The sequence below is a fragment of the Haliaeetus albicilla genome, chromosome 1, assembly GCF_947461875.1.
Source record: "Haliaeetus albicilla chromosome 1, bHalAlb1.1, whole genome shotgun sequence".
In the NCBI taxonomy this organism is placed as follows: Eukaryota; Metazoa; Chordata; class Aves; order Accipitriformes; family Accipitridae; genus Haliaeetus; species Haliaeetus albicilla.
Window position 1 is genome coordinate 64,418,689 of NC_091483.1, and position 23,205 is coordinate 64,441,893.

A 23,205-nucleotide genomic window follows, 5' to 3' on the forward strand; every position below is an offset into this window, starting at 1 on the left:
AAAAAAACATATTTTTTTATGCATTCAGCTTAGCATGTGTATGCATATGTATGTGTATAGATATTCAGAATGCTCAAAAGAATTCAAAATTCAGTGAAACATGTTTTTCCTGCCCTGAACAACTAATTTTAGCCTCTAAGTATTACTAGGAATAAGTAACTATATTGTATTTCCTCCTAGTAGCATTGGTCAAGTAAGAGATTATCATTGTGGTAGGATTTATGTGGAAGAAATGTAGTTCCTATCCCGGAGGCCTTACAAACAAGTGATCTGTCAGTCTTCTCTGGAAGTCAATTCAGAGGTCTAACATGCTGCCTGGTGATGTGAAAAGGAAAAGTCATGCAGTATCAAAAACTGTCCCTGTTCTTTCTGCTGTTCTTTCCAGTGTTGCACTGGATTGTATAACTTCCTGTAGTATCTGTAGAACCCCATTATTCGCAGTGAATTGTAGAGGTTTAATGCTGCATTTAAAGATATATGGCAATACATATTGCACTTTCAAGATTAGATCTGTTTCTTTGCTCTTGTTTTTCCTTTTTTTAACTTTTTGTTGTGTAGAACAAATGTGTTGACTGCACTCAAGCACATTATATTGAACTGGTGTCTTGCCAGGTACTGTGTTAAAAGTGAAGCCCAGGAAATGAGTCTGTGGAGCAATTATGCATGAAATGTCTTTTAAATATATTTATTCATTACTACTAATAAAAAAGCTTGTCTTTAGATGATTCTTTCATTTGTTCCAGATGCTAATATTTCTGAACTGTCCAAACCATAAGCATCTCCTGTTGAAAATTATGTTCTTATGGTTATTTAGAGAAAATTATTTCAGAATATGAAGTTGTGTCATTCTGTTTAGATAGTTACATGTAATCTCTAATATAATAAACTGCAACATTCATACACCATTTTTTTCCAGCCTAATGTTTGGCAATCATTGACACTAATGAAGTAGACCTTCCAACCACACAGCAAATATTATTACTATTTCACAGATGAGAGAATTGAGGTAAAGATAAACAAAGAAAGACAAATAGCTCCAGCGTCTCCTTCCTCTAGTAAAAGATTTCAAGTTTGTGACTCGCAGGCCTGAAATAAGATCACAGCTACAGTATTTTTCTGTAGACTCCAAATTACTTGTAGATCTTTGTCATCACAGAGTCAAGCCTACTCTAAGGAAAATATGTCAATTGCACTGGATATTCACAGATAAGTAACACACAGTTTAGGTTTCACTTGAGAACTGTTTGAAATTTTCAGTGGTAAAAACACAATTCCTATTAAGTGTTGAATGCCATCCTCATAATAAATTGGACCCTGATATAAAAACATGTGAGAAAAAGAAGGAAGAAAGAAAAGTCATGAAAGCCAGCAACTAATAAACTCTACACTGTAGTAGTGCCTATGTGGTTCTGTGGTGGAGTTCATTGATTTAGACTCTCCATACATGTTAACAGATAGCATTGCCCAAAAGCTGGAAGCTCAAAAAGATGGAAGCTCAAAAAGATGGAGAATTAGTAACTAAGAAACTTATGTGAACTACTTAAGGATTCCCTTAAAGCCTGGTTCAATGGTTGGAGACACTGGACAGTGAAATGTGTACACATCATGCCAACAGAGCCAGCCAGGAGTCCCTGCAGCCTTGTGGCTTGTCCCTGCCCCATAGACCACAGCTCATCCCCCATGTATTTGTACTGCTGTTCCTGTCGCAGGAGCAAGGTTGAAAATTATCTCGGCAAGTTACAAGAATAAATATTTTGTGAAAGTCACAGGGAGGGAAGCATACCTGAATTCCAGGAGTCCCAGAGAGCTGATGACAATTTTCAAAGATCCTGGCAGAGGTGCAGGAACGCTTGTAAATAACTGGTAATAAAAATACCACGTATAGGTCTACTGGCTGCCAGAGTGCCCAAAAGGTGTCTCAGCCCTTTCTTAGAACGGCCTCAATGGTCTGCCAGATAAGAACCTGCGGGCACAAGGTCCTGCCATCCTAGATTCTTTTAGGCCAATTTTTGACTTCACATTTTCACTTAATGTTCATTTCTCTTGCCCTCTCTGTGAGCTGGAGCCAATATTAAAAGGGATTTTAAAAGGGGGTTTTAACTTCTTTAAAGAAGGGGTTCTTCACTTTGGTAAACTACTATTTTAATCATCCTTTCATCCAATAACTGCAAATATTTGTTTTGTTTCTCATCTTTATCTGCTTCCGAATTGCCATAATCACCACATACATCTCTGTTCTCTGAACACTGTAGCTGAAAGCAAAATAATCATGTCACAAGTTGGCTAACTTCAGAGAAATCACAGGTATCTGATATATATCTAAAGTTGCAACACCACTCCACATTTACTACAGAGAAATAAAATTAAAACTACCATTGCCTTTCAACCCTTTGTGATCCTTTCCCAGTTGCCTCAAGGACTAATGGCACTGAGTTCCCAAAACATCTGAGTTTCTCTCTTTGAAGAGCTATGCAAATTGCTATTTGTATGCAAACTGGAACATTAGTCTTTACTCTCCTAATTTTAATTGGTACACCATCATACAGACGGCTGCTAATAGTAGCTTGATTTCTAGATTAAGGTCAATAGACCCAAACTGCACAGTGTTATTTGTTTCAACTAAAAAGATCAAACCCACAGAATAAAGATAAAAAGCACAGAGTTCAAATCAGAGGAGAGATGGTTCCTCATCTTCCTAAGGGTCCATAACCTCAGCTAAACATTAATCTGTAACAGGAGTTGGATTAATTTTGTCTGCTTGGTCAGACAATTTCTGAACAGCTGGCAAACTGAAATGATTTGCCATTTATATACAGATACTATTGACAGATCCTGAGATCTTGCTAAAACATAGGCTTTCAAGTGACATTGTCAAAACTGATGGAACAGTTTCTAGTGCTGGGAAACAAATATTGGATTTTTTTCTGGAATCAGTCAGTATTTCAAGTAAGTATTTTTCAAGGGACTTACAGGTTGCTTTTTTTCATTTTTGTCCCTCATACCAGTAATGATACCCATGAAAATATCTCTATAGCCACGAATTGCCTTCCAAAGTGTGTAAATAAAATCAATAGGACATGCCTATGGAAAAAAAATATTCCTGCGGATTTTTAAAAGCAAACTGTGGGAAAGAAATTCTCTGAGTATTAACTTGAAGATTTAATAAAGAAATTAAAATATATAAGCCTTAAGGACTTTTTCTGATGTAAAGTTGTCCATTGACTTTAATGAGCATGTTACAATTTACACCAATAAAAAGGACAAAATCAGGTTTTGTGCCTGATTGTCTGATTTGATCAGAGGAGTTCAGAATACTAGAACATTGGTTCAAAAAGTTTGGTTCAGAAAGCCTCTAGCTTCAATATCTTTATTTCTAAGTGCCCATAAAAAGGGAAAGAATGGAAGTGAACCATTCTTGTTTCCACCTAATTGTACCTCTGTACCACAAGAGTCTCTCCTAAAGAAAAATTAAACAGTACAAAATACAACTCAGCATGCTTCTGCAGGTCCTCAATTAACACAAAACTATACCTCCCTTCATCTCAGAGAAACTATTCAAGTTAAAAAGGGCACACAGTAAAGAGCCCCTATTGTTCCGCCAGACAGGGCATGTAACAACATACTCACACCACACACACAAAATGTACTTCAATTCAGGAGAAGAGAATTTCCAAACAGAATGTAATTAATGTTACATGCCAAACCAATTAGTGAAGTGTCATTGGAGGCACAGCCGTTGCATCTACAGCTCCAAACTTCTGGGCCAAGATCCGGAAATTATACCACTTGAAAGCCCTTAACAGGAAATAATGAGCGTTTTTATGGCACCAGAGCCATAATTCATATCAGCCATTTAATGTGTGAACATAATTAAGCAGTCAATATACTTTTGGTGTAATGGCTGGTTTCTAAGCTCTTCTCTCCCACTCTAAACATTACAAAAAGGAGTTGAAGAAATCATCAAAGGCCTTTAAGCATCATGGGGCCTAGCAAGATCCTAGATATCAGGATACTTGGGAGATCCTCAGTCAAGCATCCAGGAGTGTGTTGTGAGGAGGCTGACAGTATGCAAAGCTGATTGTCATCTCACTGAAAAGAACAGAGTTAAAATTGAGTTAGAAAATACAGCAAAAGGATGATAATTTTCAAAAGCCAAAAAAAAAGAAAGGAAAAAAAAAAAGTCTGGAGGGTTTCCTTAACAGGAATTAAAACAATTACCATTTTTTTTGTTTGTGTGGAAGGCACTAGACTTAGGCAATGTCTACAGTATGCCTATAATTGTATTCTGAAGACCATTTCTATTCATATGGCTTTGTAAAACAAGCATGGTGAAACACTGGATGAAATTAAAAGAAAGTAAATTTTATATATGTAAAGGAGAAGAGATTTTATGCACCACATAATTACCATAACTCTCTCAGCCCTATAAGATGTTACTAAAGAAATAGCTTGGTAAGGTTAAATAAATTACAAAGGTCACCACGCCTCATGTTTATAGTACAAACTAATAACTAGCTGAAATAAGAAGGAAATTATTCTTCCTCTGCCCCTTTGTATACAAACTAAAAATAATATATAGGATTGTGCATGGCTGTGCATGAGATATGACTTACCACACCACAGACTACTGTAAGAGGAAAGACCAGAGAAAATTACCCATGCAGCCTATTTTGGAGTAGAATTCCCTGCATTGCTAAACTGGAACACAGAATCCAGCTCTGTACCTTAGGGAGCCTTTAGTGCCTGGGCAGTGCCCAGACTACACTGATTCTGCTGGAGTTGTAATGACTGAGCCATTCAAGAAAAGTATGATTTCCATACTAGGTCTGCTTGGAGAAAAAAACACATAAGAATGAACACTATTTACATATTAATACCATATATCATGATGGTATTAACATTTTTTTCATGTTTCTAGCTTGTGCAGTTTACCTTAATGGTTATAGCTATACTGTCTTCCAGAGTGCAGACCTAAAAGCAGATTTGTTGTACCCTGTGACCCACAGTCTATGTTTCTATAGGATCACAGAATGAATTCTGTAGCTCCATTTATAGGCGTGAAAGTGCTAACATTTAGCCCTTCTGGGAAGGAGTCTGCTTGCCTCAATTGTCCAGTATCAATGACAATGCATATCAGCATTTGTACTAAAGAAACTAGTCAGATGTAGCTGTACCTTTGCCTTTCCCAGTCACACTGAAGGTATAGCAAGGCCTATAGGTACTGTACTGAGGCACCACAAAGCTCAGTGGTTTTCCCTAAACATACATTGAAAGAAGACAGTCAGCAGCCAACAGCCAGGTGCTTGTGTCTCAGCTATTTCCCTTGAGCTAAAATTAAGATTATGACTGTAGAGGAGTCCACCACAGTAAAAATGGAATTACAGGGAGGCTGCATTCAATTACATTCTGAGATTGGCCTCTCTACATCTTTCCTTGAATCCACTAACAGAAAACCTGCCAGGTCCTCAGCATCTTCTGGAGCACAGAGTTCTCAATGCACTCCCTTGTAACACAGAAGCCCCCATATCCCTCCATCGTCCAACACTTACAAGTTCATTACTAGTGTTCCGTCTGTTTTCTGAACAGTCTGAAAAGCAAGGGAACCATCAGCCAGTTGGAAAAACACCAATGAAAAAAAACAATGAAAAAGTGTGATAATTCATTCTCATGTCAAAGACATGAAGAGGAGAGAAAATGTGATAAATTAATCCATTCTAATAAGGAGAGATTGCAATAAGAATAGAGACTCATTCAATTAATCCACTCTTAATATAATCCTATAAGAATGATATGGACCTCCCTGGATACCATATCTCAAGATACGACAATTCTTTTTTTCTTAGCCAGCAGTTCCTGATTACAGAAAAGTAATTAGGCAAAACTGTCTAATAAAGTGGTATTTGAGAGATAATCATAACATAACACAGAAAGGACCAATCTAAAAAGGTAGCAAATTAGTTTACAGGACCTCCTTAAAGAGCCAGGTCCTGGGTGGGGTAAAAAAAACTGACAGCTTTATCCAGATTCTGACTGAGACAAGGTTTTTTGTTTTACATCCACTGAAAATATTCTGGCTTAAAAAAAAGCATATTCATATTAGTTGATTCCTCTATATACAGCATAGAAAATTATGTAGGAAAGATACTAGAAGATACAGGAGAAATTGTTTTTCATGCTCATTATATATGACCCAGGGCCAATGACTAAGAGTCATAAGGCTTTTCCACAGACTTTTATTATCAGTTAGTTTCCCACTGAGTGATGTGTTAAGAATAAAATGCTTGGATCACTGAAAAAATGGTAAAATGCAATGGTCTAGCTGGTTCCTGCACCAGAAGTCTTTAAGATCTGGCCATATCCTAGCAAGCTGTCTAATGCCTGTGCCAGTCCTTCCTGCACACCATTCCCACAGTTCACCTGTCCTATATCCAGCAAGTGACTTAAAATAAATAAGAAAAAAATCTTATTCTTTGCTGCTTAATGCCTAGATGCACCATAACATATCCTCAAACCTACAGTACCAAATCTCCTGCCAATTTAAAAAAAAAACAACAGACTGTAATGGGATCCTGATGTATCCTCAAGCAAACCAAACCCTATTAGCCCATTAGACATAATGTAAATCTGTTAGATTCTGCCTTTTTTCCCTGTCCATTGCATTGGCTCAGTATACTTTACACTGTATCACAATTTACATTCTGGTTAATTATTACTTAGTTATTTTTTGTTTGAAGTTTGATGATACATAAGCACAATCTCTTGGAATCCTCTTTATCTGCATGGTTTCCACTATGCAGTGCTTACTAATGAGGGCTGGCATCTAGTCTGCATTTCCTTTTTTTTGTTAATTCACATATTGAAATAGACAGTAGACCTGTGTTGGATCTACTCAAGTTCCTCCAGACGTGTTTCTGTCACTTCATATAATGGATACAACATAAGTTAAAATTCTCATTAAAACTTCAGTCTTCTTAACTGCGTCTGTCTGCACCTATTTTACAACCAGTTCTCCCTAGTCACATGTTCCATAACACCTTCTTAGTGCTAATTTGCCCTTTGAAAAATCACCAAACCTGATGCACTCACTAGTGCATATAATGATTAATATTGGGAAGACAGTCTTTTACATCATGAAATCTTGCTACATATAAATTGCTCTTATATAATTTAATATCTATTTATACAGTGCTAAATTTAATTTACACATTTCTGTTACAAGGGCATTTCTTTTTCCTTCAGCACTAGATAAAAATTATTTTTTGCCATTTCAGAGGCACTGAGAGAAAAATATTTTGGTCATGGTTTTGAGTTTCCTAAAAACATATTTCCTTCTGATTTTAGGATTTTTCACAGCATAGAGATTGCCCTGTGGAACATGGCTAACCACCTGCTTTCAACACAAACAGGCATTGGTACATTTATTATCTTAGATCTTTCAGTAGCATTTGACATCAGTTGACATTGCTCATCATGGGATTCTCCTGGAGCATCTGGAATCTTGTGTTGGCCTAAAAATCGTTACTCTATACTGCCCAAAGCAGTCATTTCTAATCTTTTTAATTTATATGTCTTCAGTGCAGTGGGCTTTGCTGGTAGGCTCTTTTTTTGTCCCCAGGCTCCTGAATTCTGCATACTGCTCTTGGCCATAATGTTTAAGTAGCAGGGCATTTGCTACAGCAATTAATTAAACAGCAGCATTCTAAAACTGTTCACTAAAGAATGATAAAAAATAAAATTTTAAAGCAATAGCACAATTCATATTCTGCAGCATATGAAGTCATGAATTTACATTCTTGGACATAGCAGAAGAATTTCTTGATATTGAGTCATTCAGTGAATATAATATACATTTTTATTATTATTTTCTATCTATTCAAAGTTTAATAATTTTCATTCATTGTATTTATATAATAACTATCAAATTAATGGTGTTTAGAAAGCGAGTTGAACTATGTTCAGGAATTATAATGTGTAATTTGTCCATATATGTCTGGATAATGAATTACTGATATTTTTTAAAAATAATTAAGGATTCTTTTGTGAAGAACAAAAAATTGTAAATATCAGATACTCTTCTTTGCACATACATAATTTATGCAGATATAAACACTAGCATTATTATGAACTATTGCTTACCGAACACTCCAGACAACAAAGCCACTGCTTATTCAATTAACTTAGTGGGCATTAATTTGGCCACAACAGCTATCTTTGATTCCTTTTTGTCATCGTCACTAAATTTTACTTTGGAGATTTAAGCTTTGTGACTCTGAACTGGGTTTCCAATCATACCTTTCAGTACTATTACAGACACAAGATATTGCTGCAGGAATGGATGAGAATTTGGATTAGTAGCTTTTCATAATGCATATCTATTTAACAGACACATTACTTAAGAGTTACATTAGGAGTGGGGAAGCAGCCAGAAAGAACAGGGTACTGGGATGGGATGAAGGGAAGAGAGGTAAACAGATTTTCAAGCAGAAAGACTGGAACACATATTAGGCTGTCATATGACAAAAAGGTCTGATCAGACTATCAGACCAAACTAGCACTGCAGAGAAGAGGATCAGTGTTTCAGAATTTTTAACCACATAGGTTTCTTGTGTATGTGGTGGAAGTATTGGTATCTCTAGAAACTTAAAAGTCTTGAACCACAAATAGCAAGCCAATGATCTGTAAAAGCCATGGTTCTGATCTGATGTTAAAATGCCTGAATACAGGATATGGGAACACTGAGCAATTCCAATTCTAGAAATACAACTTTTTGGTTTTTTTCTAGTACTCTGTGCTATTCTCTTGACTTTTTTCACTGACGTGAAAATGGAAAAACTATGGTAGGTATGAATAAGTTCCAACTTCTAGTCTCTGGGCATAAAGTGTATATAGATCACTTTGTTTAGGTTCTTTTCATAAAAACCTGATCAATCAGGCTTAAAAATAGCAGCCCTTAGAGATTATTCTGTTGATCATCTTTGTTACAATGCCAAGAAGTGTTGCTGAACTGAATCGGCTCTGTCCATACAAAGCTCAGGTTTTGCTCTTGGTTGCATCACAGATTGATTATTATAATTCTCTGCTTGCTGTTCTTCCTGCCTTTCTGCTGAACAGAGACCAGGTAATTCCAAATGCTGCAGCAAAAATGCTGACCTGCAAAAAGCATCCCAGTGTATTAGCCCTCCTCTTAATAACTTTTATTGGCTTCTACCCAAGGGTCTGATTAATATCATACAATGCCATCATCCACCACAAAAACATCTATGGCTTTGGATTTGGTAGCCAATTAAATTCTTTTTTTTTAATGTTTCTTGCCAAGCCAAGAGATTTGACAATGTAATTCAACACTCTTGATTATTCTGTAATTCCAGCTGATTGTTGATTACTCTATTTCTGAAGTTAGTTACTGCAAGGGCTTTTTACCATTATATTATTCACCTTTGCAGCTCAGCTCCTTCAGACATCAGGAAGATGGATGCAATAAGCAACTTTAAGGCTAAGTTTAATTCATTCTGCCTGAAACAGTTTTTAATTAGATATCATTTGAGATTTTTTTTTTAATTACTTCTTGGTGCTTCTGGTCACTGAACTCTGTAACATGCCCTAGTATGATAATGAGAAGTATGCCTTAGAAGTTGAAATGCTAAGATACTAAGTGCAAAATCCACTCTCAATATTATTCTTAGAGTCAGAAGAATTCTATCATTTGCCTTTTGCAAATTATTTTAATAAAGTTTCTAAAAATACTGTGGGGAAAAAAAATAGCACCACCTCTACAAATGCAGATATAGTCTTTTTACAGTGCTTCTGGGTGGGGGAGAAGACCCTGGAGTGGTACTCAGATGGCAGGGTGAAATCTTTTCATTTATGCAGAAGCTGAAGTCAAAAGATAGAATCATTGGAGATTAAACTAACCATGAAAATAAAAAAGAAGTACAAAAACAGCCTCCCTCCCTCCCCTCCTCCCCCCACCCAAAAGAAAAAAAAGTAAAGTTGTAAAGATGTCCTTTCTGCCTATTTCACTAAACTTCCTGCATTCCCGAAACACAGCTCATACAGTTCTCTCTTGTCTAGGACTGTCTCTGTACAATTTCTGTAGAATTTTTTCTTGCAATTAGGGTTGTGGAAATTGTAGTACCACACAATGAAGTCAGAGGACAAGAAGTTTGGGGGTTTTTAATAACCACTAAGCCAAACTTGTCATTTTTGGTACTGAGTCTACTGACAAAATCTATTTTTGATCACAAGCACATTACCTTCACTAGCAACGTTGGATAACTGAAACCAGAGATTTCATAACAGAAGTAAAACCAACATATTGTATGGCTACGGTCATTAAGACTTCATTCTAGTAGCTCATTAGAACCACAGAAGCTAAAAAAAAAGTGCAGAGAGCTAATGTAGTGATAGACTGTCTTTGCTTTCAGCAGTCTCTCTTACACAAAAGAAGCTGTCCTTCTCAGGAGAGGTGATTCTCAATAATAAACAGGTAATAAAAGCAACCAGTTTCATCCAAACAAGCAGAAGAAAAATCTTACTTTATGCAAGAAGCAGGTGTCATCAGTACAAACCTACTAGTAAAACACTCACAGACCTCTTTAATGAGCTCCTCACACTGCTGTCATAGGTACCCAGAGCTCTCTATGATAAAATATTAACTCTCTATCATACTCTAGTTCATGCGTTCATATACTATTTTGGTGCAGATGCTCTGAAAGCAATGAGAGAAAATTATATTTGCACAGAAAGTATCCAGAACAGGAAGAAAACCTACAGCATGAAATAGGTCTTCTCCATCTCTGAAATCTATGACTCGGATATAAAATCTTTCCTACAGTGTTGCTCGTCCCTGCTCACACCATTATGTACAGGAATAAACAGATATTCAGTGAAAACCAGAGAATGGAAAAAGATGCTGTTGTAGTCACTTAGAGAAAAGGGAAAAGCAGTGCTTTCCTGAAAATGTTTGTTTCAACCCTGTTACTGTATCCTTCAGTGTTATCCTTACATACAAATTTTATGAGGACACTATGTGTTATTCACACCAGCTGGAATATAATCAGGAGTATGAACGTCACTTATATAATGCATACCACAATGATGGGGTATATGGGCACCCTGTAAACTCTCATATTTCAGATACAAATTTTCTGCCTCCAAGAATGATTGGAAAGCAGTGATCAAGGCACCAAGGGGTTAAACGCTTTGGCCAAGACCAGACAAAATTTTGTGGAGGAAAGAGATTAGAGGGGAAAAAAATTATTCATTTTAATACAAAGACACTGAGAAAGGCAAATCAATCTTTCCTGTCCAATAAGCATCACACACACAAAAGGAGTACTTGGTCTGTAACAATTCTCATTCAATATCAGAAAATAAGTTGTTTTAATAAGTGCAGAGAAAGCATTTTCAGTGGGAATTTATATAAGGTTATCTTCCTGTTGACCTGAATAGCATTGGATCAGACCTTTAGTTGACATTGCCATTCCCTGGTTCATTCTCCAAAGTCTTCTATATCAGTGGGTAAATCACTTAGTCCTCCAAGTCACTCATCCCAGTTTCCTTGCCAATCACATAAGATGATAACTGAAGCCTTGGGATGCTATCTGTTAGTAAAAATACAGGAGAAATGCAGAGTTACTTTAACTGATCAAAAACAAATTGCCATATTTGTGTAAAAACTAGTATAGATATTTCTAATTAAACTTGTCATCAGAAGAAGCAGCTGCTAATTATAGTAGCAACAGCAGTTTAATTGACATGGGAGCCTAATATCTTTGTTTGATTTCATACTACTGACAAATAACAAATTGAAAAAAAATGAAAGCACCAACATCAGGCATTTGGTTGGAATTGATTAACATTTAGATATGATCAATCCAAGACATGAAGCATCATTAATCCAGGTAGTGACCCCTAGTTATGTTGCTCAATTGCTCACAGATCCACAAACCTTGTAGCTGAATTAATAGCATTAATTTTATCCTTTCCAACACTGGCTAACTACAACAACTGTACATTATCAACAGTGGCATAAGTAAAACCAGTGACACAAACATCTTGACACAATGCAAAAACATTTATGCTCACTTTACATGGCACAGTAAGCCAATGACTTGGTCTTCTGTAGATCAAGTGCATAAGTCTCCATCATTTGAGAAATCAGCTGTCAAGGAACAATTGCAGTTAAGACATTGTCACACTTGAACTCAATTATATAGTTAGGTTTCTGACAAATTTAAAAGCAGAGTCCTATATTTCTTTCCACTGTTCTCAAAGTAAATAATACATTCATCTTTTACCATAGGCTTGCTAAAGATGGATTACTCACAGTCTTTCCCATGAAAGTCATGATATTTGGAAATTCATAGCTGAAGCATTTTGTTTACTCAGAAGGGAGTATCCTCAAAGACGCTAGTATTTCAAGAAGGCATTACTTTTGATTATATAACACTGAGGCACAGTATTAGTCACACATTTTTCTACAAAATTCCAGTTGCAGACATCCAGGTCATGATCGAAAACTTAAGCAAAAAAACAACCACCACTGCAGCAAGAATGCATAAGCCATGCAATTCTGTCATGGCTGGAGAACCATATGAGTTCTCTCCATTAAAGATACGTATTTTAAGATGATACTGAGAAAGTATCAAAGCAGACTGATCAGTCACCGATAAAGATGTAAGCAAGATAGGTCTTTTACAATAAGTTAAAAAGAAACCAAAACCAAGCATCTGAAAGACTTTGGTACCCTGGCCTTACCAGAACACGCTCAGGTTTTGCCATTGAAGTCATGGCAAGCTAAAAATTTTTAAAAAGGGGGTATTTTCACAGTAATATTAAGGCTGTTCTTTAAAAAGCTTATCTAGACACAGAAAACTTTGGTCAGTCCTTTTGCTGCATGAGCATATTCCTGTAATTCCAACGTTTTTATTACAGCACTGGGCCATCGAAGTTTAACTTAAGCTGTCTCAAGAGTCTGCGACCAAAAAAATACTCAGTGAAGAGGCACTAGTAGAAAATTTGGAAGGACACAAATTCCACTCTCTCATTTGCCACAAGGTTTCTGTCTGCTTGGGGAATAAATTCATTTGGGCCCAGATCCCTTGTGAGCCAGTACTGCTATAGAATATTTTTAAGTCTGGATTCTGTGTAACTAAAAAGCAGATAAAAAGACTTCCGTACTTCACCCAGATTCATCAGGAGAATGATCACAATGTATTTGGTCACTCTGGTGACAGTCGCATAAGTGCCACTAGCTTGCAGAGTACCAAGATGTGTTATCAGAAGAGCTAGTTGAAATCCTTCTAATCTTGGTTAAAAAAGTGGTAAATAAATCCTTCTGCATAAGTCATTTTCCTTTCTAGTAAAAATTGTCAGACCTTGAAAGCATAAAATCTGGGAAGTTCTCTCTGACAATGTCTGTCATTCTTGATAGTTTGGGAAATAAGAAGAAGGTTTAATCAGGTCATCTTCAAATGTCTTGAAATTATATCCTAACTCCACTGAAGCCAGTCACCCGAAGAACATTAAGATAGTTCAGAATCCCAAATTAATTTGATGCAGCTGCCACTCAGCTCCTGTGCTGGTACTTTCCATTTGCTAGGCACAAAAAACTACTTTAATGACAATTCAGATAGGACAGAGTTAAGGAACAATACATAACATGCTTTTAGAGAGATTATTTTATTGCCTACAGCATCACCAGTCTCAGACTTCTGAGTAGAAACAAAAAGTCACACCTTATATTTACAGGAAATATGAGATGTGCTATGCAATGTGTATGCAATTCCCACCTTATAAAGACAGTATTGTGATTTCATTTAACCTTAGAAGCGACCACTGCTGCTATTAAACTTGCACTTTTTTACAGTCTGTAGAAAAGGTATTATTTTACAGCTACTTGGTACTTTCCTTTTTACCCCTCAGTAGTCAAAAATCTTATATTCTTGTACAGCTCATTTTCAGGATACAAGCAACTCCCCCAAAGTATCTGTCATTAAGGGCTACAAAGCATGAACAATTGGATGCAGATTACCTTGTCTATCCATGACGCTTATGCATCCCCATTACCATGGTGCCTGAGCACTTCACATTCTTAAATGCACTTATTCTCATAAAACAAGAGAAGCACTACCGTCAGCATTTTCTAGAAAGGGAACAGAGGCAGAGAAAGTCTATGGGACTTTCAGTGAAGTCAGTGACAGAGGCTAGCACTCAGAGTAGTGGATTCACCTCCCCGTTGTTTTATTTTGCCCCAAGCAAAGTATTCAGATAGAAACAGTCTATATATAAAGTTCTCTGACACATTAATCTGCGTATGTGCATGTGTAATGCAGAGAGCCTAGCAAAATTGTGCCCTGACCTAGTTAAGGGCTCCAGATGCTTCTGTAGGCTAAATAATTATGATAGCAATTATGTTAATTTAGAATAAAGTTACTGAAGCCAATCAAGTTATTCCAGCATTACATCAATCCGAGATGAGAATTGAGCACTGAGTGACACATCCACTAATGGTTTTGGACCTTTTTAGAGTGTTCATAGCCCACATGATGCATTCAATTGCTTCCTTAAATCTAAAGTGTGTCCACAGTAACGGGAAAGTGCTGTCCAAGCAGAAAGCCTCTCTTGTTCAATAAACTCTGTCCTCTGAAGTACTAGTATTACTAGAGGAGAAAAGCTTCTTTAAGCTTTCTTCTGTTATCTCAAATGTTCTAGAACCGTGTAAAATTGTTTAGAGGTTACAGCGGCATTTCTGCTTTTACAGCTCATTTAACTATGCAATTAGACATTACAATAGATATGGAAGATTTAAAATTAGATATGCTTATCTTCAGTGCATGGGTCAGTACTTTTAACTTTAAAACAAATTAACATTTTGCTTCTCATCCCCCTCCCCTCTGTACCACAAAATGAGGGTGTTTATCTTAACTCAGCAATTCTCATGACTTCCATCAGATGGTAGGAGGCAAAGGGATAAGTTTTCTAGATTTAGAAGGAAAGTGTTGCTGTAAAGCAATTACAAGATAGCCAGACCAATAATGCATTTTGTAAATGTGGAGGGAAATGTGTACAAATACAAAATGTCCGTGATAGGAAGGTGAACATCCTGTCCAATGATTGGTAATTCAGTGCTGGAAACTACATCACCCTGAACAGATATACAATACTATATTTCTATTTAAAATGGAGAAAATGAATGTCAGCGCAGTGGGGGACAAAGTAGCAGAGGAATATTGCATCTTTAATAGGATTTTGAATTCAAATACGCTGAGCAAAACTGCTTAAAATTGTATCTGAATAATAAACAGATAACATTTTTGTTTCAAAAACAAGCCAGCTGCTGGATCAACATGTAGCTATAAAATCTCTTCTTTCATGAAGAGGATGAGAAAATGTACCCTGGAAATAGAAATGAGAAGTGAAATCTCAGCCATGTGGCCTTCTTCAGGCTATGGAAGGAAAAATATAACAAGGTTAACTTTGTTCTTTTTTGTCTGCAGCCCAAAGAAAGTCTCAAAGCTACAATGTCACTTCTCATCACAGTTTCTATTTCTAGCGTAGAAGAGTGAGGTTTGAGGGTGGAGAAAGGAGAGATTTAAGCTTCCCCCCCCCATTTTCTTTCACTCCCAGAATAGCATTATTGTATTTAATGTTCTACATAATCTTGGAGTATTTTATGTGAGAAGTTACGAATGTTAGTAAACAAGAACAGTGTCACAGGCTAGAGAATATCCACATTTCTGGGAGATTAAGGAGTCTACTGAATCCAGAAAGAGTACTTCTAGTGACCAATACCAAGTATGACTGAAACAAAATGGAATAGATCTTTCATTCACTAAAGGCTTTGTCTAGGACACATAAAAATCAATAGAAATTGACTTTTATTTCAATGGGTGTAAGATCAGTTATTTATCTCTTATTCTCAGCAGTTTCCAGTGATGTGTATATCAATAATAAACCTGTTATCCTCATTGATATTGAAGCACCATTGGAAACAGATAATCTTTACCACACAGAAAACAAAAAACAACCCCCTAAAGCATCCCTGGTTGAAAAACAATACAGAAAGTATAGTTTAGGAGTCAGAACATTTGTGGAATTAGGCACAAATTTTCAAAAAGCAATGTTTTGGGGATGTCCAGCTAAAGAAAGTAAGGGCTGAATTTCCAGCCTCACCAAGGCCTCCTTCGGTATCACTTGCAGAGCTGCGTGTCCAGTGTCACTGGAATGATGTCTGTCAGACTCAAAACCTGGCACTTCTGTTGGCAGTGTTGTAATAGCTCATGGCTTCTCTCTCAGAGTCTGCTAATTGGGACAACCAGCTGCTGTGCAACAAAATACAGATGAGATATGCAAACTGCTTTTTGTCAGACCGGTGTCCACCAACTAAGGTGGAACATCGCCCCTCAGGGATGGCGACCCATATCACCAATGGGAGAAAAAAAATAGTCAACCACAAATTCACTAGATGAAACAGGCATCTCAAGTCCTGAAACAAATCCCTCAGTGTCACTGTTGGGGTTCAACAGCAGTACAGGAACCTACACAAAGGATTTTACTGCAGGATCAGGATTTAAACTTTTTTTTTTTTTTTTACTTTTTTTTTTTTTTCTTTTAATCTCAGGAAAATCACTGACAGATTTTCAGGTATTGCCCCACTCCACCAGGCTTTATTCTCAGGAATTTAAGTTATTGTCACAACCATGCTTAACTCCTGAATTAATTTTATTTATTATTATTTAATTAGAAGTAGTAGAAATTGTTTTCCCTTAATCAGATCTTATTTGAGCTATGGCTAGCAAAGGAACACAAACTGAAAAAAAGGGAAATGCAGAAAAAACTCAGGTTTTCCTCGTCACTTCCTTTTTCAAGCAAAATCCCTGTGATTTTTAAAAATTCTTTTTTAATGAACTACTTCAAATCTGCACCCATTTGGCTGTAACATCATACCATAGGCTAGTAAAAAAGTTTGGAAGAAAAACTTAGTGAGCATGCTGAAGGTAAACACATTTTCATAAGCACATTAAACTTTGTCCCGCAGGGTTGCAGAGGCGCTGAACACAGAGAACATTTTCATTTAAAGGACTGGTAAAGCTCTTGGTGTTCTTGCTATCAGTGCTCACCTAGTTTAGCTAAGTTATTGAATTAAATTTTAATGAAGGACCAGGTTTGAAATTCTGCCCCACTGCACAAAGCTTATAAATACCCTACAACGATACTGCATCGTCATGATAAATTATACATGTAATGGTGCTGAAAGTTATGTAAATTCAAAAAACTTTAATAAAGTTGTACTCTAACTGACATTGATTGTGTACAGTTGCAGACACAACTTTATCAACTGATTCTGAGCTGCAATAAAAGAGAAATATGTATTCTCTTCTCTTGTTTATTCCCTGGAAGAATAAACTGAAAATCACCAAATTATCCTCCCTTCACAACTGTCTGAATATTAATTGCAAGCTTGAAGGGCAACAAAACACATACAGCATCGCCAGGACTAGTAATTAATCTGAAAGTTTCAGACTCTGACATATTGTGTACACAGTGCTGAAGTGATAACCCAGAGAATGTATTCCTCCTTTGCTGCTGATGGTCTATGATCATTCTTGTAGATACATTCAGAATTTAAATTTTTCAGACTACAGACAGAATAAAATGCAGACCTTTAGAAACTAAGCCTAAGCAAAAAAAAGTCAATATGGAAAGGAAAATTCTACGCTATTTGTAAGTGATTTTGGTACTTAAGTATTAATGTGTATTAAGGAATACTCCTATCTTTTTTTATAAAATTAAAAATTGTGTTTCAACCTATTATAAAATAAAATTATGGTTAAACCACCATGCCAGTCAGTCAGTTCTTCAGTGGTTTCACTATTACCCTTTACAACTGATTCTAACGTAAATGAAATTTGGCAATGCAGAGAGATCACAAAACGCTGACGAGCAAACGTCTCGTTTTTCCGCTTTGGGGAAAACTTTTGCACTTGTTATTGTTGCATTTACTGCAGCATCTGCTGGTAAGGATCATTTTTCCTTACTCTGATTATTTGCACAAGGTTTAGTCCTTTACAAAGACACCATAAAGGACTACAGGAGTCTGCTGAAATTACTCTCCAAGGACAGCATTTACCAAAGGGCTGGTAAGAGACAATGAGGACAGATACTAAGTATTCTAGTTTTCTCCAGTCTTTCTAATTTCTTTGGAGAAAAAAGACTATTCCTATATAACTGGAAACTTACTTTCCTCCCAAAGCTCAAACTCATGTGTAAATGATGCAGATACAGACTCCCTGCAAGCTTTGAGGTAACAATAGCACTTAGGCATCAGCTGCACTGTGCACATTGTTGGAGAGTAGATCATTTTACTCATTAGAAAAGATGTAAAGAGAAAGATGAAGACACAGCATGAATGTACAATCCAGCTCAGTAACTTCTCATTTTGGTATGGCTCTTACAGGTACTAGAGGACTTGATTCTTGATTGATATCATTTTCTGAAGAACAGCTCAATTTTCAAAAACTGGGAAATATGCCATATGATCAGGTTGATGACTATACGCACACTGAATTTGAGTATGTCCGTATTTGTTTCACTTGCTCTACAGTCTGGCTAAATGCAAGACACTTGTAATCTGGAAGCAACAGATATATAAGTGAAACACTCGGAGAACATAAAGACCCTTTATATGCAAGGTGCACCTTGCCTTTTCACAATCTTTCTAAAAAAACAATGGCAAGCACAGATACTCTTAATTATCAGCAGAAGGTATTAGCTTTACCAGAGCATGTTATCCCACCTGTAATTCTTAGGGTATATGACGTAACACATTCAGGGTTCCTTTGGGCACCTTGCATGCCACTGTATTGTGGTCACGGGTACACAGAGTGAGACTGCTGACTGAAAAATGTAGCACTCAGTGTAAAGCATTCAAAACCTCGACTTTGGAGTTCCAGGTTATCTGGGTGTCCTGGGTTCAGCTGGGATAGTGTTAATTTTCACAGGAACAGCCAGGACAGCTGACCTGAACTAGCCAAGGAGCTATTCCATACCATGTGACATCATGCTCAATATATAAATGGGGAGCGGGCTGGGGAGTGTGCTCAGCTTTCAGTGGGGGAAGTGGCGGAGCGTTGGGTTCCAGGTGGTGAGCAGTTGCACTGTGCATCACTCATTTTGTATATTCTTTTATTAGTACCATTGCTGTTGTTGTCACTTCTCTTATTGTGTTGTCCCAGTAAATTGTCCTTATCTCAACCCTCAAGGTTCCGTTTTTGTTTTGTTTTTCTTTTCTCCCTTCTGATTATCCTCCCCATCCCACTGGAGGGGGGCGGGAGAAGTGGCTGCGTGGTCCTTTGTTACCGACTGGGCTGAAACCATGACACTGGGGTAGATGAATTGTGGATTTGCCATCTTATGAAGTCTAATATCACCAGAAGTTCTTCAACATAACATTCACTAAACAAGGAAAAAAACAGATAAAAGACATGACACAAAAGCATCATTCAGGTCATTTCATCAAACCAATCAGAGATCAGTGATAAGAAGATACAGTACTCAGACTTTGACAGCATCACAGTTCACTTATATTCAGGCAGTGACTTAACTCATCTTATTATAAAGCCAGAGAAAAACAGACTGGGTTCAGAACAGAACATATTCTAGGAAAAGAAATATTCAGATACGCATTTTTGGGATGGAGTCATTTGTCCTTCTAGAAGAAAACAGTAAAAGTGGCCACACATCACAGAAGTTTTTAAATAAATGACAGTAAAACTCTTATTGACAGCATTACACACAAACTCCATTTTCAGCAAGATGTTCTTTAATGTGACGTGCCAAAGACTCTCTTTAATAAAAGCTTCTAAGGAGACCTCCCTTCTTGCTGGGTAATGGTACAGAGGAGCAATTATTCCCTTATTCTCTATGGTGGCCAGCTGGGAGTTTCAGGCTAACACCTGCAGTTGCCCTTTCTTTGCCCCCTCCCATGGGCAAATGAACTATACAAGTCACTAAATCTTTTCATCTTTATCCTTTAGCTTCTTAAGGAAAGCTAGTTTCACCTGACCCTCCCAAGACCTGGAGTTAGGGCGGAGCATTTCAGCATTCCAGGGCTGCTAAAGCAGAAATTCAAAGGGCATTCCTCCCACCTCTTCAGACCTAGCCACCAGTAACTCAGTAACCTCTAGCTTGAGAAGCTTTATATAAAAGTACCAAAAAAATCAGTATGACACCTCAGTACTATAACACCTCAGGTGATTATTTCTAAGTTTTAAGATCGGAAGTGCAAAGAAACTTTTGGTAACTGTGTCAAAAATAATCAGAGTAAGAACTATGATTTTTGTAGTCCTAAATGATAAATGCTTGTCCATAAATGGTCAGTACCTGATACAAAGTCTCAGCTGGCCAACAATACCTTAACCTCCACACCAAGCCAAATAAAGTTCTCTCCCTACAATTATATGTATATTCATTCCTGGAGAGCCTGAGTGTCAAACACAATATTTCCAGTGGGTAGAAATATTCTCATTTCCTCTCCATATCTGCAGACACTCTTTTAGTTTGCTTATAAACAAATCTTCTCTCTCTCTCTGATGTGTGCATATTCATGCACACCTATTGTGACCAGGAAAGTATCTTATAAAAGTGGAACTAAAAGAGTAATTTCAGATACTTTAATGGTGTGGATAGTTGAGCAGTGCCAAAACAAGGTGAAAAATGGGAGTTAATCCCCCTTCCAAATATAGAAGTAGTACAATTCAGATCTCTAACGCTATGTAGAGATAGCTCTTAGTACTTGTTTTGCAAGGATAAGGTTTTTCCACTGTCAGCTTTTGACTCTAGTCTTTCATTTTCTTTACTTTCTCACAAGTGCCTCAGAACAAAATATTTTATTTCACGGTGAATAGAACCTTTTGTGTCAAACTAAATGAAATGTTTCAGACTTTCATTTCAGCAAGAAATATTCCATTCATTACTATTTGAATAATTCTCTCCCTTTCTCTTTCCCTTCCCCTCCCCTTAATTTTATAGTCTGATTTGGCAAGGAAACATCTGACATGACTGCACAGAGTGTCACATATTCCTCTCTCTCATTGACTAATTTCTATCAAATTTGACAGTCCGAGTTCAAAGCTAGTACACGATATTTGTGAAAATTGGTGTCTCACAAGATGGTACAAGACCATATTAGTACTCCCACTGAAGAAAAGGCAGAGAGAACTTAGTATTTGAAAGCACTGCTGGACTGGTCAACACATATTTACCACCTATCTGGTCAATTTGCACTTATTGCTCTCTAGACGAGCCATAGCAAGTACACCGTCTCTCACCCACTGAGTAAACCAGAAAGCAGGTTGAGATTCGGAGGGACTGACAACAGTATGAGGATAGTCCTCAGAAACACAGAAGAGATCTAGAAATATCTCAGTGCTGAGTTTGAGATTCTTGCAGTGGGATGGGAAGATGCCGTAGGAGACATAAGACATAAACCCATCATAAACCAGGCCTCTTGCTCCTTTGCCTGTGGAACTATTTGGTGTAGATTGGCTGCCAAACCAAAATTGACTGTTTACACAACTTTCAAATTCCACTCATCTCAAATGTTGAAAAATTAAGTAATCAACTGGGAAATTTAGGGGGGTTCACTTCACAATAATGTCTCCAACTCTGACTTAACTTCTGCAGGCACTACCAATAAGACAGACAAGAACCGCTGTAGGGTTATTTTCTCTGCAGAAGCAGTGAAAATCATTTCCTGGCCCAGAAGTCTCAGGCACAGTAATCCCTCATACATACAAATGAGCTTCCAGATCAGTCCAGTCCTCCTTCCCATGAAACCCTACTGCACTGATTAAGGCATTGGCCTGCATTCACTAAAATGTCTCTCTCTTTATTCACCCTTAATAAAAAATTGAGACTGGCCATGATTAAGGAGGCCACTAAATGCCAAGTGTGAAATATCTGCCTTGGGGGCACGTGACTGAGGCCAAGGTCATAGCTCATGTAATGTGTTCGATTTTCTCAGACCCACTGGGTCAGACATGTCAGTTTAGTAAGGACAGTTGTCTGTGTCTACATTCGAATTCCTCCCATGCCAGGGATGAATTATGTGGGAATGTAGGGTCTCTTTTTTGAAAATATTTTCAGACTATGTATAAACCAAGGTGTAATGAAGGTTCTTAGCTGATATGTTCTTGAACCTCAGTTCTGCTAAAAAATATATATATATATCCCTGCTTTCTTCTCTGACTCACAACAGGAGTGGGATCCTTTAAGAAACTGTCTTCTTTCTCATGCAAATCTTACCAAAGTCATCCCATACACCTATGAACTGTAAAAAATACAGATTCTCAGCTTACTTGTGAACACAATTGTGCTTAACTATCCTCACTCAGGCTAAGCAACACATCAGATTACTGTATAGATAATCCTTGTAACATTTAGAGTGCTGCTCAGTGCAAATAAGGATGAAGAATTCACAACCTGAGCATCTTTGGGGGGCTAAAAGCCAAGAACAAAACAAGGCCAAAAAATTAAATAATTTTAATGATATTGGTGTCTATATATGGATCCAAGTGACTAATTGAATGGCTAGCATAGAAACAGACTCATGATTGGAAATTGATTGTATTTTTTTCAAACAGAGCTGGAGCTTTCCTGGGGTTTAACCTGTCATTTGCATAGGTTAATTTTAAATGGCAGTGCAAATTTAGCTTGAAAAGATAATTATAATATTTCACCTCCTTTCATCTCAGGTTATGTAAATGAGACTTTAATCTTTTTGCAGTTCATATTATATTAATAAGTAAAAAAAAAAATCTTGATTTATGTTATGCTGTCAATCACTTGATAGCCGCGGACGCAAATGAAAGCATGTGGGTACAAATCAGGCTAATTTCCAACTATTCTCTTATGTCTTTCTTTTTATCTATAGGGTTATGGCACATTTTCCAGATTAGGAAGTGAACAGAGAGATAGTTTTGACAGGTATCTTGTTAGATTGATATGTCATTTTTATCAGTAGTAAATGAATTCATCTCTCTGATAAGCAGACTATTTCTTAGACAGATGGTTCTTTATACAGTATTTCATTGTCTAAGACTTCAGTTCTGCTCAGGATCAACCACCTCACACACATATACTTAAAGTTGCTAAAAGTCTTCCTTACCCCACTCTTTTTGGTTGTCCACAGTGAGAGTAAGG

The 23,205-nt window shown here is 37.1% G+C and overlaps 1 long non-coding RNA gene across 1 annotated transcript in view; it reads right to left on the minus strand.

Moving 5' to 3' along the window:
- Window positions 1–3,223: 3,223 nt before the first annotated feature.
- Window positions 3,224–23,205, minus strand: part of LOC138685753 (uncharacterized) — a 33,727-nt gene continuing 13,745 nt past the window's right edge. Inside the window, exons 2-3 of the long non-coding RNA XR_011325210.1 lie at window positions 11,465–11,603; window positions 3,224–4,089 (exon numbers count right to left, since the gene is read on the minus strand). This is a non-coding gene — a long non-coding RNA (uncharacterized lncRNA). The remainder of the gene's footprint in view (window positions 4,090–11,464; window positions 11,604–23,205) is intronic.